The sequence below is a fragment of the Nelumbo lutea genome, chromosome 5 (assembly GCF_056320005.1).
Source record: "Nelumbo lutea isolate HS-2025 chromosome 5, American lotus-T2T, whole genome shotgun sequence".
Taxonomy (NCBI): Eukaryota; Viridiplantae; Streptophyta; class Magnoliopsida; order Proteales; family Nelumbonaceae; genus Nelumbo; species Nelumbo lutea.
The window spans coordinates 57,779,726-57,799,202 of NC_142688.1; positions in this window are offsets into that span (position 1 = coordinate 57,779,726).

Sequence of the window (19,477 nt, forward strand, 5' to 3'; positions counted from 1 at the left end):
TATTAACTATTGAATGGTGTCATGGTTTAATGGGAGTAGTAGGAAGGAGAGAGGAGAGAGAGTGAAAGAGAATGAAGGGTGGGGGTAATGAAGTATGGGGAGGCATGTTGACATTGACCATCTTGCTATATATATATAGATAGATAGCAGGGACCCGTGCAATGCATGAACTTTGTTAAGCGAAAACAAAATTATAGAAATGCACAAAAGTACACAATTGACCAATCTCACCCACTACTTTTAATATTTTTTTACAATACAACAACAATAATAATTAATTTCAGGTAGGGTTGTTCATAAAACTAAAGAAACTGACCAATTTGACACAATTCAACCTGAGTTGGTTGGTTTCTAATACTTCAGATTGGCTTTGGTTCAAGAATTTCCCAAACCAACCAGGTTGGATCAGTTTTGGTTTAGTCATTTGTAAACCGACCAAAATATTAATATTTGATATTTTAAATATATTTTTTAATAAGGAAAAGTGGGAAAACTCACATATTCCTTAGCCTAAAATATTTTATATTATAAATTTATTTTTTTAATTTATTTCTTAAAAATACCACTATAATTGTTTAAATTTTAATTTAAATTTTAACTTTAACTTTAACTTTAATTTTAGTTTTAATTTTAATTTTAACTTTAATTTTAATTTTAATTTATTTTTAAGTTTAATTTTTTAGTTTATATCTTTTGAACAACAACCAAACTAAAAATTGACCCAAACCGTTACAACCCAAGTTGGCTAGTTTTCACTAATGGTTAGTCAGTTTTGGGTGGCCAACTCCCCAACCTGACCAAGTTGATTTGGTTAGTCAATCAACTTGCAGACCAAATTGAACCAACCAATGAATACTCTTAATTTTAGCTAAATTAATAGTCTAATCTCTAATAAAATAGTTTATTCTCCAATAATTATTGAAAATCTATAGTTAAAATACACAATTATTGAAAATAAATTTATAATGCAAATACAATGCAGAACTAATAAAAATACAATAATTACAAAAATATAATAAATACTAAAAATATATTAATTAGTTAATAAATAGTGTAATCTCAAATAATAATTTGATCTCTAATAAATGTTAATCAATAAATTGTAACTAAAATACATAATCACTAAAAATAAATTTATAACAAATCTACAATAAATTGAATTTAAAAAATTAAATAGTACTAGTTTAATCTCCAACAATTATTGAAAGTTTTCTGTTAAATAGCATGCCAAAAATAGATTTATACATAATTATTAAAAATATGTTTATCACAAAAAACAACAAGTAATTAGTGAAAATGCAATAAATATTAATTTTAGTATATATAAATATAAAATAAATATAGATTAATATTTGAAAATTATAATTAATAAATATTAAGTTTTTGAAAGTTATTTTCTAGAATTATTAATTGAAATAAGTGAAATTAGTTTCCAATATTATTTTGACATATAAATAATATCATTGTTTAAAATTTTAAAATATTAATTATTTATTAAACTTAATAATCCATAAAATTATAATTTATACTATTATTACATAATTTTGTTGTTATTATTGTAAAATGTTAAATTAGTATTAATTTGAATGTTCTGAACTCTATTACAATTATTTTTCTACCTTTAAGAAAAAATTAAGCTTATTACATAATTTTGTTATTTTAACTATTTAAAATTTATTTATTTTAAATATTTAATTTTTTAAACATTTATTTATCTAAATATTTAAATAATATGTGAAATAATTAAAATTTTTCATTATTTGAATTTTATTTATTTTAAAGTTATTGCATAATGTTAAATATTTTGTTATATAATTATTTAGCTATTCTTAATATGATGTTATTTAAGATACTTAGTTATTAAAATGTTTAAATAATATTTTGTTTTTAATGTTAAATTTTTATCATTTGAATAACATTTAAATTGAATAATCTGTACAATTATAATTTATATTGTTAGTATATAATTTCGTGATGAATTATATAAAAATACAAAATTATTAATAATATGAATATTATTAAGTCTATTATAATTATTTTTCATATTTTTAATAAATATTTTAAAGTTATTTTATAATTTCTTTAGAATATTTAAATAAATTTTAAATTTGTTAATTCAAACTTTCTTTGGATGGATATAGATAAAAAGTGGGGGGAGAGGATAAATAGGAATTAGAGACAATTTAGGAGAAAGTGGGGGATAATGGTGCCACTTGGCAAGGTAGGGAGAAGATAAATAGGAATTAGAGATAATTTAGGAGAAAGTGGGGGATAGTGGTGCCACTTGGCTAAACATTAGAAAATCAAATATCTCTTTGTGGTTGTTATAGATAATTTAGCCTATGTTGTTTTCTTATTGGTTTAATAGGCAATTATATGGAATTAAAAAAATTAAAAAAAAAACAAAAAATTAGAATGGGAGTTTCGTGCAAGGAGAGGGCTATTGACATGGATGGACCAATTTTAATATATATAAAATCTATATAGATTTGAAAAGCTTTATTTTAAACGTTTACTATTTTTGTTATTTGGATGAGTATAATTTTAAACATTTCTTACTTTCCACCTCGGATTAACACTCCATACAGTATGCCACATAAGCATTTCATTTCAAGAAACCATAAGACATTGGGGGAAACACCTCATGCACCTCATGCATATAAATCCAATGATTTATGTTTTTTGGTGTTCATTTGATAAAAATTGAAACCAAACACTAATTTCATGCACAATAAAGTCAAAGTCAAAGCCTATGTAGCATTGAAGTATCAGCGGCTTTTTCATTAAATGCCCACAGAACCAAATTCAAAATCTATGCCCCACAAATGGGAGCCCGCCACACGTCTAGATACACAGGTTCCCCCATTCCTGTATGTACCAAAACGAGCCCAAAAACCTCATTCTCATTATTCCCGTCCTTAACCTCAATTCAGTGCTTGTGTCCGAGAACCCCCTGACCCCGTTCTACCCCATCCATCCGAGCTCGGATCCGACTCCCTCTCTGACACAGATGATTGTTGATGGGAAACTCGATACGTTGATAGGTATATGGTATATCTTGACGAGGCCATCTAATTAGAAGCACTAAGGGATCATGTGGAGGCTGAAGAACTTTATGTCCATATTCTCGTAAGCTCATCAATCAGATGAAAGAAGCAAAAGAGAGAGGTGTCATAATAAAAGAAAAGCTCAAAAGAGTACTATACGTACAAGAAGGCTTAATTGTTTTGAACAACCAATTTTGGATTATACTTTTGATTGCTCAAAGCAACTGTATATGTGTGTGGACGTGTGTTAGGGGTTGGAGAGTACCTCACGACGGTGAAACAACTAAAGCATTAGCTGGTGTCGGAGAGGGAGTTGGATATGAGCTCGGATGGAGGGGAGTTGAATGGGGTTAGGGGTTCTCAGACACAGACACAGGCACCGAGTTTAGGTTGAGGGCAGGAATAATGAGAGTGGTGTTTTTGAGCTCATTTTGGAATTAAGGGGACGAGCTAACTGCCGTCCCATTAGCCCTACACATGGGATGGGGGGAACTTGTGTGTCTAGACATGTGGCAGCGTTTGTGGGATTCCTGGCCATGGGGCGCAGATTTGAACTCCAAGGAACCAAACATAGCTAAATATCCACTTGATGGTATCAACCTATACTTATGGGTGCTTTCTTAGGGAGTACTGCGTTGCCTAATCTTGGAACATGATTCGTGAATACATATCTATACTATACTATATTATAATGCCATTAGGTCCCACCTCAACATCCCTCTCCTCCCATTTCCCCTTCTCTCTTCGCTCCTTAAACCGCTCTCCTTTCTCCTTTACCCGTTCCTAGCCCTTCCATGTAGCCATGTGACAGTCCTCTCTTCTACACTAGAATCCCACTCCATCTCTCTCTCTCTCTCTCTCTCTCTCTCTCTCATGTTTTCAATCGCTTAGTCGATGCCCTCTAAAATTTCTCTTAAAATATTTTCCCACCCAAAATTCTTCCTAAAACGCCTTTTAAAATTTTTCCTATATTGACACGTGGCAGCCCTCTCTTATTCACTAGAGTTCCTCTCTCTCTCTCTCTCTCTCTCTCTCTCTCTCTCTCTCTCTCTCTCACTTTCTCTCTCATTACCAATCCACTCAACTCCTCAAATTTCTCCAAAACAACCTCTCCCATCTAAAATTCCTCCTAAAACACCTCTTAATCTACATTATAATCCATCTAAAAACCAAAAGCATGGTTAAATTAATTTGTGAAATATTTTTTATATTTTCAATAATTGTAGATATTATTGAATATTATTTATAAAATATCAACACCTAAACTATAATTTTTTGAAATTTTGGTAAATTGAAAATTTTAATTACTAAGAATTACTTTCTGAAAATTACTTATTTTGGTAATTTAATTTCAAAATTTTTTGAAAATTATTTATTCAAATAAAAAATTACTAAAAAATAATAATTAATCAAGATATTAATAAAAACAAAGTTAATAATTAAAAATTATCAGTAGTTTTTATCAATAAGTAGTTATTGATAGTTTTAGGAATTTTTGTTAATTTATTAATATTTAATGATATAATCAAATAATATTAAAAATTTCAGTATTTTTTTAGTGAAAATTTAATTTCAATAAATATATATATATATATATATATATTTATATTTTCAGTAATTTTGATATTTACTACAATTTTGTTAGCAATAATTAGTGATTTTGTTAATTTAGTGAAAGTTAAATTATAAAACTTCCAAAATTTTAAATAAATAATTAGAAAATTTTAATAATTTCCATAAGTATCGGATACTACATTTATAATTACCATAATTAATGGGATTACACTTATGGGTTTGGGGGTGTTATGGGTTTAGGGGATGACCCCCAAGGTAGGAATGGCAATGGGTGGGTTCGGGGCGGGGATCATACTCCCCATTAGGGATGTTCACATTTAAATTCAAACCGACCAACCCGACCCGACCCAACCCGATTTGACTATTTTTTCTTCACCACTAGTCGGTTTCGGGTTGGAAAGATGGGTAAACCAATAATTCGGCTTGATCACATGAAAACTGAAACTGAAACCAAATTTAACTGAACTGAGTTATCTATAAATATATTCTCACTGAAATATTATATATAATATGTACATTTCAGTTTTAAATATATATATATATATATATATATATATATATATATATATTATATATTTCTGAATTGTATATTTTGGTTTTAAATATATTTCCAAAAAATATATTTTGAAATATTATATAATATATATAAAGATGAAATATATATTTCGAAAATTATATATTTAAACCAAAACCAACCCAAACCGACCAGGTCGGTTTTGCTTAATAGAGGGTTGGTTTCAGTTTAATCTTTAGGTAACCCGACCAGGTTAGGTCGGTTGAAAAAAAACTAGTAAACTAACCCAACCCGACCCGTGAACAACCCTATTCCCCATTCCAACCTTGAGTTTTAAATTAATCCCTATAAAAAATTTTAGCTTGCATCCTCAATCATCGATAGAGAGGTTTTCCCCATCGGGGACCTGAACCTTGACTTTTTAACTAATTTTTTAGAAAGGTATTTATTTAAAATAAAGGAAAAATTAAAATACAAATAATATTTTAAATATATTTTGATATATATAATATCAATAATATTATAGATAACATAAATAATATTATATATTTAATATAATATATATACACATATATTTAATATATATAATTGGGGTTGGGGTGGGGTGTGGAGTTTACTCCTCGTCCCCAATCAAGTATTCCTATTAATCCCATCCTCAGTTTGTCCCCTCTAAGGCAATTTCCATCCCATCCCTACTTGTTCGAGGAGGCTGGGTACTTGGTAGGGATGGAGAAAATTGTCATCCTTACCCTTGGGTTGTGTAGCTCCATAGAACAATAAGTTTTTAAATCTAATTTCGTGCATCGGATGGGGGCATATATATCATAAAGTGATTAGGCCCTACATTAGTAGCCCTCTCCTTCACCCATTCCCCCTTATCTCTTCTCTCCTTAAACTTCTCTCCTTTCTCCCTTACCCGCTCCTAGCCCTTCCATGTAGTGACACGGCAACCCCTCTCTTCTACATTAGAGTCCCAATCCAAATCTCTATCTCATGTTCCCAAATCTCTCCCACCTAAATTTCTTCCTAAAACTTCTCTTAATCTATATTTTTACTTCACAACTCTCTCTCTCATGTTACCAATAGGCTCAACCCCTCCTAAAATTTCTCCAAAACAACCTCTCCCATCTAAAGTTCCTCCTAAAACACCTCTTAATCTATATTACAAACCATCTAAAATCCAAAAATGTGGTTAAATTAATTAAATAATTAATTTGGGTAGTTAAATTAATTTATGAAATATTTTTTATACTTTAAATACTTACTAATATTATTGAATATTATTTAGTAAATATCAACACCTAAACTATAATTTTTTGTAATTTTGGTAAACTGAAAATTTTTAATTACTAAGAATTACTTTCTAAAAATTACTGATTTTGGTAATTTAATTTAATAGTATTTTAAATTAATTATTGAAATCAATAATTACTAAAAATTAATAATTAATTAAAGAATTAATAAATACAAATTTAAAAATTAAAAATTATCAGTAATTTTAGCAAGAAGTAGTTCTTGATGTTTTAGTAATTTTGGTCAATTTATTAATATTTCATGATATTATCAAATAATAATTACAAAATTTAGTAATTTTTTAGTGGAAAATTAATTTCATAAATTTATTTTTTATATTTTCAGTAATTTTGATATTTACTATAATTTTTATCAATAATTAGTGACTTTGATAATTTAGTGAAGGTTAAATGATAAACTTCCAATTGTTCAAATAATTAATTGGAAAATTTTAATAATTTCCATAAGTATTGGATACTACATCTATAACTACCATAATTAATGGAACTATAATTATGGGTTTGGGGGAGTTATGGGTTTAGAGAATGACCCCTAGGGTAGGAATGGCAATGGGTGGGTTCAGCGTGGATGTCATACTCTCCATTCAAACCTCGAGTTTTAAATTAATCATTGTCAAAAAATTTATCCTACATCCCCAGTCCTCGACAAAGAGGGCTTCTCCATTAGGGCCTGAATCCCTAAATTTTTAATTAAAAGTTTGTTTATAGAAAAGTATTTATTTAAAATAAAGGATAAATTAAAATGCCAATAATATTCAAATATATTTTGATATATATATAATATAAATAATATTATAAATTACATAAATAATAGTATATATTTAATATAATATATATGCACTTACATACATATATATATATATATATAGACAACACACACATACATCATACATACATACATACATACATATATTGTGTTTGGAGTCGGTATGGACTTCACTCCCCGTCTCTAATAAGGTATTCCTATTAATCCCATCCCCACCCAGTCTCCGCTAGGGGTGAGCAAAAAAACCAAAAAACTGAATTGACCAAAAAAATCAATCAAAATTGAACCAAAAAATCGATTAACTGAATCGATTGGTTTGGTTTCAGTTCGGTGTTTTTAAAAAATTGAAGGTACCAGTTCGGTTTTGGTTAACTAATATAAAAAACTGGTGGTTAACCGAACCAACCGGTATACATATATTTCTATATATTTTATATATAATTATGTACATTATATACAAATATATATTTATAATATATTATATATTATATTTATTATTTAAAATATAATATTATATATATATTAATAAATTTTTATTATATATTTATTATATTTCCCTGCCTGATCGGTGAGGCTAGGTACTTGGTGGGGATGGAGAAAATTTCCATCCCTACCCTATCCCCACTAAGGCAATCTCCATCCCATTCTGCCTGATCGGGGAGGTCAGGTACTTGGTGGTGATGGAAAAAATTGTTATCCCTACCCCGGATTGTGTAGCTCTGTAGAAAAATAAGTTTCATGTCCAATTCCATCCATCGCATAGGGGCCAACTAGTATATATATATATATATTAAAATTTTTTTCCTTTTTTCTGATTGTTTTTCTTTTCCTAAATCCACGTTATTTTATTTCTAACAAATTAACTTCTTGGATTTGATATGTTTTTGGCCACATTTGATGGCTTTCCTAGATCCATTCTTCATGACGATTTTAAAAAGGTTTATTTTCATGCTTAAATATCTCCAACTATATTCACATCCCTACAATCTCTCTTCTATCTATTGATACTTTTTCTCTCCCTTATTCAAAACATTAGAATTTTTGCCAATCACGATACTTGGAGGATGACAATTACTTCCTTCCATACATATTCATCCAGTGGTTCCATCAATGCTCACGGAAGAAAGGTTGATCCAATGGTCAAAAACAAAAGAATTCCCACCAGACATAATAATTTTTAGATATAAAATTTACAGATATATATTATATGTACAAACACCAAGGAAAATAATGTATATTAAGTGGACTGCAACTCCCAAGAACAAATAATTAAACTCTCTCTTTGCTTAAAAAAATAAAACAAATCTTTCAAATAATAATAATAATAATAATGATGATGGAACTCTCTTTCACTCATCCTCATTGTCGTTGCAGAGCAAGGAAACCTTCAATTGCAAGGTACATCATGAAAATAATCACTTTAACATATTTGAGTATTTGGTTCAGATTCTTCTATAGCCTTATTAAGAGATTGTTCGATTAATGATTAATGATGACTCTAGCTATATTGTGCTGAAGGTCATTTGCTTTTCATTTTATTCTTCCATAGGCTTATTTATACAATTTTCATTTTTCTGTTCAATTCGTTATATTGTTGAGAATTTTTTTGAGTTGATATTCGATATATTGGGTTTTTATGATTTGTAGGAAAGTTTGATGGGTCATCAAGTCAGTCAGAATGGTTGAATTTGAGATTTTTGTGATCTTCTCAAACCCTAGAACTTGAATTTTTTTGAGGACTTTTTTTTGTTGGAATTAATGTATAGGTTTTGGCTTTTTTGCAGGGGAGAATTTGCAAAGTAAGGTTTTAAGAAGTGATAATTTGATGGATAAAGTCATTGAATCCAAGAAACGCCTGAAGATTGAAGGAGCTTTGAGGTTGATGGAAAGTTGATCTTGCTTGGCCATTTCAAGTCTTTTGCAATTCTTCTCTCTAGTGGTGATACTAGCTACATGGATGAATATTCTATATTATGACTCGTATGTTATTTTTATTTTTATTTTTATTTTATTCAATATTAACATGTGAAAAATGTGAAAAGAAATGTCAAGAAGCACTAGACCTGGCAAAAAATATACCCAAGCCAACCCAACCCGAAAAAACAGGGTTAGGGTCTCATATTTAGTTACCTGAATGCGAGAATGACCCAACCCCAAAAAATACTAAGTTAGGTTGGGTCATGGGTCAACCCGCTGACCCGATTTTCAAGTCGAATTGGGACTATTTATGCATTGTTAGAAGTTTTCACTGTTTAATTTTTTCTATTTAGTCTTTACTCTTTATTGCTTGCTCTTTAAATTGTTAAATGTTCAATTTTTTTTTTATTTTATATTTGGAATTTTATGGTTAATTCCTTTATTTTTGGCATTTTTCATGTAGTTTTTCTTTATTTTTTTTTAATTTCAGTTACTATTTTAGGATGACCCAAATCGACCCATGGGTAGGGTTAGGGTTTAGCATTTGATAACCCAACCCGAAATTCAACCTGATCCGAAATCAACCCAAAGTGTCTTGACCTAACCCAAACCGGACCCATCGAACCCAATTGCCAGGTCTAACAAGCACACAGTATTATTACCTTTTTAATGTCACTTTGTTGTATTTTTTTTTTATGTATTTATGAAGACTAACAGGCACACAATTGTTTTTCTTGGTCTATTACTAGTAATTAAGTGCATGTGAGAAATTTTTCTTCATATTAATTACTTGAATTTTAGATATGCCATAGTTAAGATAGAAATTGAAAATTAAGAAAAGTAACATTAAAAATAAACTTGAATGCTTGTAGCAAAAATCAATTATTATTATTATTATTAAATTTTGTATTGCATTTTTATCATAAATAAAAATAATGAATATATATATATATATATATATATATATATATATATATATATATATATATATATATATATATATATATATATATATCTGTACATTTTCATTTTTGGTGTTCTATCTTTTCTTAAATATTTATTATTCAATTATGCATCATGAATTTCTTTGAAAATTTGGATGATTAGTTTTAAATTAGGGAAAATTATAGTCGGAGCCGGCTTTACATTTAAAATTAGGCTACAGGTTGGCCCATAAACCAATAAAACTCTGACAACCAACTCTACATTTCAAATTATAAAAACCCTCACCATATCATCAGAGGCTTATGTGACTGTTGCCAACAAGGGACTCTTATGAGGTGTTTGATAAATCTGAAAAGTTGAAAAGATATTAAAAGTATCTAAAATCTGAAAATAGGCATAGTTGCTTTTCTATGTTTTAGAGGATCTAAATCCATAAGTTTGTTTATGTTGGATGAACCCCTTACCATTTGAAACTTAGTGATTTTACTATTTTACCCCTACGACATACTATTTGAAAATGTTGAGTTTAATTTATATTATCTCATAAAAAATAATTTTCAACCTCAAAATAATATTGAAACAATACAAATAAAAAATATAAATTATTAATTATTAATTAATAAATGAAACAATTAAAATTATAAAATAATTAATGACTATAAAAATATAAAAATAATTAATAATTTATACAAATAAAAATTAAAATAATTTTTAAAAATTAATGAAATAACTAAAAAATACTAATTAATAAAAATAATTAATAATTAATAAATAAGATAAGTAAATATAATAATAAATAATTAATGTTTAATAATAAATAATAAAATAGTTAATAATTAATAAAAAATTGCGGTGGAAGACAAAGAGAGAGAGAGTCGCCGCTACAACTTGTAGCGACGGTGGTGGTGGTGGGAAGATAGGGGAGAGAGAGAGAGAAAGAGAGAGAGAGAGAGAGAGAGAGAGAGAGAGAGAGAGAGAGAGAGAGAGAGAGAGAGAAGACAGGGGCAGAGAGAGAGAGCCACCACTGTAAGTTGCAACAGCGGTGGCGAAAAGACAAGGCGAAGAGAGAAAGTGAGAGCGAGAGCGAGAGAGAGAATACAAGGAGAGAGAAAGCGCCACCATTGCAAGTTGCAGCGGCGGTGGTAGGAAGACAAGGCAAAGAGAGAAAACAAGAGAGAGAGAGAGAGAGAGAGAGAGAGAGAGAGAGAGAACTGCCGCAAGTTGCAGCGACGGTGGCGGGAAGACAGGGCGGAGAGAGAGAGAGAGAGCAAGAGAGAAAGAGAGGTCAAATGTTTAGGTTTTATGGGTTTGGGGTTATCAAGGGTAACTCGGGTCATTTATGAAAAATTATAAGGATATTTTGGACATTGGGCTGGCTCTGCAACACGTCTGAGCGCGTTAAGAGCCAACCCAAGGTCTATGATTTTTAGATCTAAAAATCAGTTTCAAACCCACTTTAGAGGTACAATAAAACAAGGGGTGAGGTTTGAAAAGTAGTATTTTCATATTTAGACCTCTAAAAAGTGCAATCAAACACCACCTTAATCCATGTTGGACACAACAAAAAACTTATACCAAAATTGCCCTTTGATGTTGGGTGATGGAAAATAAAAAAATGGTTTTTAGTTTCTCTGCTTCTCTCTTTCTCACTCACTCAATGTCACACACACACACACACACACACACACACACACACACACCTCACTCACTCACTCACTCACTCACTCACTCACTCTCACAGATAATCTTTATCTATTCAATGACTGTGTGATTTGAAAATAAATAAAAATTGTTTTTAGTTTCTTTATTTACATTCTCTATATCATTTTCTCTCATTCTCTCTCTCCACCTATCATTCTTCAATTTCTCTCATTCTCTTTCTTAGTTAATTTCTCATTTTCTCTTAATTTCTATCGTTGTCTTTCAGTTCCTCTCCCACTCCCTCTCTTGTTCTTTTTTTTTTTTTTTGTTTACACACTTATATGGTATTTTAATTAGATTGTATAAAAGAACATGAGACCAACTTGGTATGGTTCAAAAATCATTACGCATATTTGATAAAAAATCACAAGAAACTCTTGGCTATGGAATTTACACAAATTAGACAATGATAGAGATTAAAGGAGAGAGAAGAAGATATTGTCCGATAGGGAGAGTGAGGGAGAAGAATGAGAGAAAGAGAGAGGTTTTGATTTGGCTAATATAACTATACTTTCTATAATTAAACATACTTTACAAATCTCTAACTTGTCACTCGGTCTTTAATCCCTCATTTTTAAATTCTATCCTTCATTCTGATTGTAATTCAAAGAAGTTTTAAAGTGAATGAACTGGGTTTGTTTTAATCCCTCAAAAGAAGTTCGTTTTTGGAATTGAAGATTTTTCTTGCATTGGATTGGACCGATGATATTGGGCTGGGCCCATTCAATGTTTTTACAAAATTCTATCCGAAGCCCGCCAAAGTTGCATCCCTACAAATGGTCCTTTTTTTCTTTTTCTTTTTTTTTATCTGTGGCGACCTGTAGGCCTACCGACGTCACTATAGAATCTAAGATGTAGAAAATCAATAAACATAATTAAGCAACGAACCCATGATATTCTGTTAGCAAATTGCGAATAAACAATTGACAAAGACAGGTAATCAACCCATTAATTCTTAAGAATAAGGCAACAAATCACTGGCTTTTTCTTTACAGGAAGGTTGCTCCACTCTGGTCCTAATTAAAGATGCCCCATTTGGGTTTTTTTCTTGTAGTTATACAGAAAAAGAGCAAAGAATCTTCTGCCCCTTGTTTTCAAGTGTTTCCTCTTTAATAATCAAGTATGATATGTGAGATGTCTCTCTCTCTCTCAACAAATAAGTTAAAAGCTACCGATTTCAAATTACAAGTTTTGTGTTCTCATTGGGATTTCAAAATCGGACTGGAAAAACCGGGAACCACTCACCGGTTTTGTTTTCCCCCAAAATTGTTGATTTTGATCAATAAATCGTTGAATTGGCCGGTTAACTGTTTAAACGGTTTTGACCGTTTTCTAATTTTTTTAATTTTTTTGTCAAAACGAGCTGGCCATTCAGGTCGAACAGTCAGACCGTTCGAACCAATAACTGGACCCCTGACCGGTTCGATCAATGATTCATTTTTAAAAACCATGCGTTTGAAAGTTATGTGGCCTATCTACACTTTATACCTGATTGAAGGCATTCAGATCTCCTATCCATAAGACACTACAGCCAAACATTGGAAATATCTCCCTTTCTGATTATAATTAAGCAATATTAGTGACAAATCTGGTGAGCCCAAACTGACTATTGTTCAGCCACTTGAATGACTCCGCTAAAACATATTTGAGAGCCTGCTTGGGAGGGATTATGCTTTGATTGAATGGAGTCAGCTCGGCTGCTTTGAAGAAGCCACTAATAGAAACGTCAATATATTAGAGCATCCAAGTGGATGAAAAATAATCAGTTTGGGTTATCCAGTTTTTTTACCAACATTGGTTACAGGTAGGACTGCCATTGCACCGGGTTAGCCCTAACTGAACCCAAACTTAACCCAAAAGTGATGGGTTGGGTTTGGTTGGATAGAAATCATTTTTTTTATTCAAGTCATAGTGAGATCTTTCATTATTTTTGGGTTTTGAGATTTTTTAATATAAATAAATCAGTTTTGTTATTGAGTAAAAAAAGAAGAAATCTTTTTTCCCAATTTACTGTTGGGTTTCAAGTTTGGGGCTAGGCTGCAAGCTTTATATAAAGATAGGGATGATGCTTAGGCCTGAATGTGTTCTGTTAATATAGAGACAAAGCTCGGTCTAAACCCAACCCAGCCTAACCAGTTAATAGGTCTATATGGGAGGGATTAAACTCTGATTGAATGGATTCAGCTCAGCTGTTTTGAAGTAGCAACTGATAGAAACTTCAGCAGATCAGAAAGCTATGCAAGTGGATGAAGAATAGTAGTACTCCGGATCTGCATTTACTACCCAAAATTTGTTCCCACATCCCTACCCATAGAACACCACCTCCCTGTATTCGGAACATCTGCTCATGAATGATAGAGAAGATATTTCCAATGTATAACTGGAGATATCCATGGGAGGAACGTGGGAACAGCTTGTGGGCCGCAGATTTTAGCCCCAAAAATGGTCAGTTTGGATTCTTTGGAAATTGGGCAAGGTTAGCCCTAATTGAACCCAAACCTAACCCAAAAGTGATGGGTTGGGTAGAAGTCTTGTATGTATATTTATTATGTAAACATCTATTTAGGTATACAAGTATTTATGTACATGTATGTGCAATAATGTATCCATGAATGCATGTACATATTTATACATGCAACATGATATGATATATATATATATATATATTTGGTAAATATATGTCAAAAAAATTAAGTTTAAGGGCAAAATTTCTTTAAAGAATTTTAACTGCCCTTTTATATACGATGATGTTAAAGGTCAATTGATCTAAACCTTAGGATTCTAAATAAGAGCACTTGGCACAATAAAGTGGAGAAGTTGGGCCAACTCAAACCTAATCCAATCCACGTATCAATGTACCAGTTTTGGGATGGGCCTATTCTAAATTAAAACCAATTTGAATTGATTGAATGATCCAACTATTGAATTTAACCATTCCAAAATAGTGCAAGTATTAATCAGATTGAATTAATTGCATCTGGTCTATTTGTGATGGATTCATATTACACCATGGAATGGACCACATTTTGGGTTAGGTAAGGATTAGGGTTGACCTCAACCCAACCCGACTTGCACCCCTAATTACAGTCTTTTTAGGTGTGCCCCACTTTACAAAACTAGAAGCAATAGCGTGATAGCATTCCATCACGCACTCGATTCATAGGGCTCAATTCAAATTAAACCAAGCTTAAAGTTTAAACCAAGGTTTTCAAAACCAGACCGGATGGTCGGACCAGAAAATCGGGAACCGATTACTTGACCATTGCATTTTTTTCTAAAACCACTTTTTCTTCAAAACTGTTGATTTTGATCAGCAAATTGCTGAACCGACCAGTTAACCGTTCGAACGGTTTTGACCATTTTCATTTTTTTTAATATTTTTTGTCAGAACAGGCCGATCATTTGAGTCGAACGACCAAACCGTTCGAGCCAATAACCGAACCCCTGACCGATTCGTTCACTGTTTCGGTTTTAAAAACCATGGTTTAAACCACTCTGCCCAATGAATCCAATCCAAGCTAACCAATCTGTCTAGCTTGACTCTGCTCATAGGTATACGTTATTACTCGGGGCTCGCATGGTCTAGGCTACTTAAATGAGTATAAGGAGATCTTAGCTCTTGAGCATGGTTTTCAAAATTAGAGTGGACCAATGGTTGGACTAGAAAAATCAGGAATCGATCACCTGACCGATTTTGTTTTTTCTCAAAATAGTTTTTTTTCCAAAATTGTTGATTTTGGTCAACAAATCATTGAACCGACCGATTAACCGTTCGAGTTGTTCGAATGGATTTGGCCGTTTTCCATTATTTTTTATTTTTTATTTTATTTGTCAGAACGGGCTGGTTGGACCGTTCGAACCAGTAACCAGACCCATGACCGGTTTGGTCATCAGTTTGTTTTTAAAAACCATGCTCCTAAGTGAAAGCCCTCTCAAACGGGTAATCCCTACATGCCAAATTTATGTGTACATTATAAAAGGCATGGTAATCCAGCCGCATATTAGGAACATCTCCTCACGAATTTAGAGATCCAAACTCCTAAGTGAAAGCCCTCCCAAACGGGTCCACACTCCTTGCATATTTCCACCAATGTAAAATGATAAGACCGCAAGAGTTGGATGTTTTGAACTTATGATGATTCACCGCATTGAGTAACTATTGAATTTATCTCCTACCCACCAAGACTACTAGTCCTTTAGGCCTTGTTTGTGTCTTACTCAGCCATTTACCTATGTAAATGCACTTATTCAAGCAAGTATTTACTAGGAAGCACTTAAAATGTTCTTTTATTCCCTTGTTAAAGTTGTGCGATAACTGTTTTATCTAAAAAAAGTGACATTATTGAAGGGATAATATTACTCCATAACATACTAACATTTTTTGGCATAGATGGCTAATTGATTTATCCAAGTTTTAGGAGGTTATTACTTGCCAAGTAATTATCAATCATATTTTTACATAGGACCAATTAATATTAAAATACAAATGCGGATTTATTTCTTTTCTCTGAGACCCATCAACTTAGGCCAACCTTGGTTCTCTGCTCAGGGTCTCATTTTAGAATGAGCAATATAGAATAACATTACAACATTTTATTACAAAATTCTTGCCATTGGCCTCATTCTTTTTAGAATGAAAAATCAGCCAATTGCATAAAAATTGAGGTAGCTTGTAACATGAAAAATAATCATGTACCATCTTGCCCATTTTCATTCGTTAAAGAAACTCTTTGCTAGCGGTTAGAAAGCACTAGCATAAAAACACTTTCATGAAAGTATTTTTATGAAAAGTACTTTTATAAAATACTTCTACGAAAGCACTTTTATATAAAAGCACTTTTACAAAAACACTTCTATGAAAGTAACTTATGAAAATTACTTTTATGAAACCACTTTTACAGAAGTACTTGTGCAAAAGCATTTTTTTTATAAAAGTACTTTTACCGAACATACTTTTACAAAAACACTTCTATGAAAAGTACTTTTGTGGAAGTACTTTTATAAAAGTACTTTTGTGGAAGTACTTATAAAAGCACTTTTACGAAAGTATTTTATGAAAGTACTTTTACAAAGGCACTTTTACCAAAGTACTTTTACAAAGAGAGATGTAGTACTTTTACAAAGTACTTTTACCAAATGGACCCAATCTGGTCCATTTGCATTTTAATTGGATTAGATGGATTTGCAGAAGATGTAGTTTTTTACATATATATTTTTGGATTTCTCATGTTATTTTGGTGTTTGATTCAATTTGGATCGGATTGCATTGGACTGGATTGGGTTGGTTTGTATGGATTTGGTCCAATCCATTTATAAATGGACCAATATTAGATTTGTCCAAATTGGACCAAATCGAGTTCAATTGACAACCCTACAAGTAAACATCTATGCTGATGATTTTGGATAGCTAAGCCGGTGGTTTATGATTGCTAATACATTTTTTTTTAAGAATGAAAATGAGCAATACAAGGCACTGTCAATTTGAAAATATTTTTTTTTTCAGGAAAAGGTTCATAGCAATATTTTCTCATTTTACCCATTTTTATCCATTCTTATTCATTTTAAAAATTTATTTTAGACAAAATAAAAAAGAATGAGAATTTAACCAAACATGGCCTTACCTTCCCCAACTTCCCAAAAAATGAAAGAGGCTTTAATGCAAATGCTAATAAGGTTGTTAATAGAGGATATATCAAGGCTGTTAATAGACTCCAAATTTAACATCCGATCCAAGTATATTGGACTTAGATGTTAAAACTTCCATTCAATTATGAGCCATATCAAACGCAGAATTAAACTCATCCAATTCTGTTAAAATCTGAGTCTGATTTTATATATAAATGTTATAACTAATAAATTTTAAATTTTAAATTTATATACAATTATTATATATGTATAATTAGTATTTTTAAGCACAGTCAAGATGCCAATTAAATCCAAATCTAATTCAAGTCGGACATTTGGATTTCAGATTTCTGATCCGATTCAGATTCAAAGATTTTGATAATTAATCAGATTGGATGCAGGTGTAAATGTAGGTGGATCTAGTCCAAATCTAATCTGATTAGACCCTACGCATAAGGCTGCAAAACAGCCATATACTGGGAACATTTACCCACTTGTACGCTGTATTCACGGGAGATGTTCCTATTATACAGCTGTAACGCCTTGTGGGTAAAGTTTGAGCACCGTGTTGTGGGTATCAGATCCAGGACCTGCCTAATTATCTCTTGAGAGATTCGTTTGATCACCTATCCTTTAAGAATGAAATGAAAATTCTAGGCTCAGTTTGGAAGGAGTACAAATATAAATATATAAAGTGCAAAATCTTATATTTTGTATGTATTTGTATTGTAGGCTCAGTTTGAAAGGAATATAAATGCAAATATGTATAAAGTAATACAAAATATAAGGTTTTGCACTTTATGTATTTGTATTTATACTCATTCCAAATGGAGCCTAATTTCAAGTTGGGAAAAGTGCAAATACAAATATGTACACCGTAAATACAAGATTTAGAAAATACCGTATGACTTAGTTTGGAAAGAGTATAAATGCAAATATGTACAATGTAAATACATACAAAATAATACAAAATATAAAGTTTTGCACTCTACATATTTGCATTTGTACTCCTTCCAAACTCAGCCATAAGCATGCATGGGGTTTTTCAATAAATAAATTTGTATTCGCACTCGTTTTATTTTCCAGACTGAGTCTTAAAATTCAAAATTAGACCAAAGATAGCAACCTTTTCTTTCATAGCTGAAACATGAAAAATAATGCTCATTCATGAAAGAGGATCTAATGTGATGGATGTCTAAACTTGTGCCATTCCCTACAAAATCTTGTCATGGTACTCTAACAGAATGAACAAAATCCAAAATCAAATGGAAGATGATTCATCATCATCATCATCCATGCGGTATCCCAAAACTAGATGGGGATGGCTACATGAATCAAGTTTTGCCGACATGTTTATTTAAAACCATATCCGCTATTAAATCATTAGTACCTAAATCATTTCTAGCACTATTAAATTATTAATTAACTTGTAACAAATCACTTCTTCTAACTAGAGCGGTAGTGGTCTTCCATGCATGTGACTAAAATAACATAGTCTATTCTCTCTCATTTTATCACCTATTGGAGCTCCTTCTATGTGCACCATATGACTTTATCCCTAATCCTATGCTTTCTATTTTTCCATCCATCCATCTTAGCATTCACAATTTTACCCCACATTTTCTGGAACTGTTGTTTCTTGACTTACAATGTTCTACTCAATGTACAACATAACTGGTTTTACCACTTTTTTTATTAGATCTTCCTTTTAATATAAGTGGTATCCACTCCTCATTTTTCCCTTCCTGCTTTAATTCTTTAGGTGGCAACCTCCTCAATCTCATATTATGAATTATTGAATCAAGGTACCATAAATAGTCAAATTGAGTTATATCTTGGTCTCTAATCCTAAGTTTATCCTCATTTACATTCTTATTATTACTAAATTTATGTGACATAAACTATATTTTAATCCTACTTATTTTAGAACCTTTTGTTTCTAAGAAGTGAGATGATTGATAGTTTGAAATTTGGGGTATCAATTCAGATTGAAGCTACAAATTGAACTTAGAGGTTTGGTAACAAAGATCAAAGGGGTAATAACATTTTATTTCTATGTTTCTATTTTTTCTCA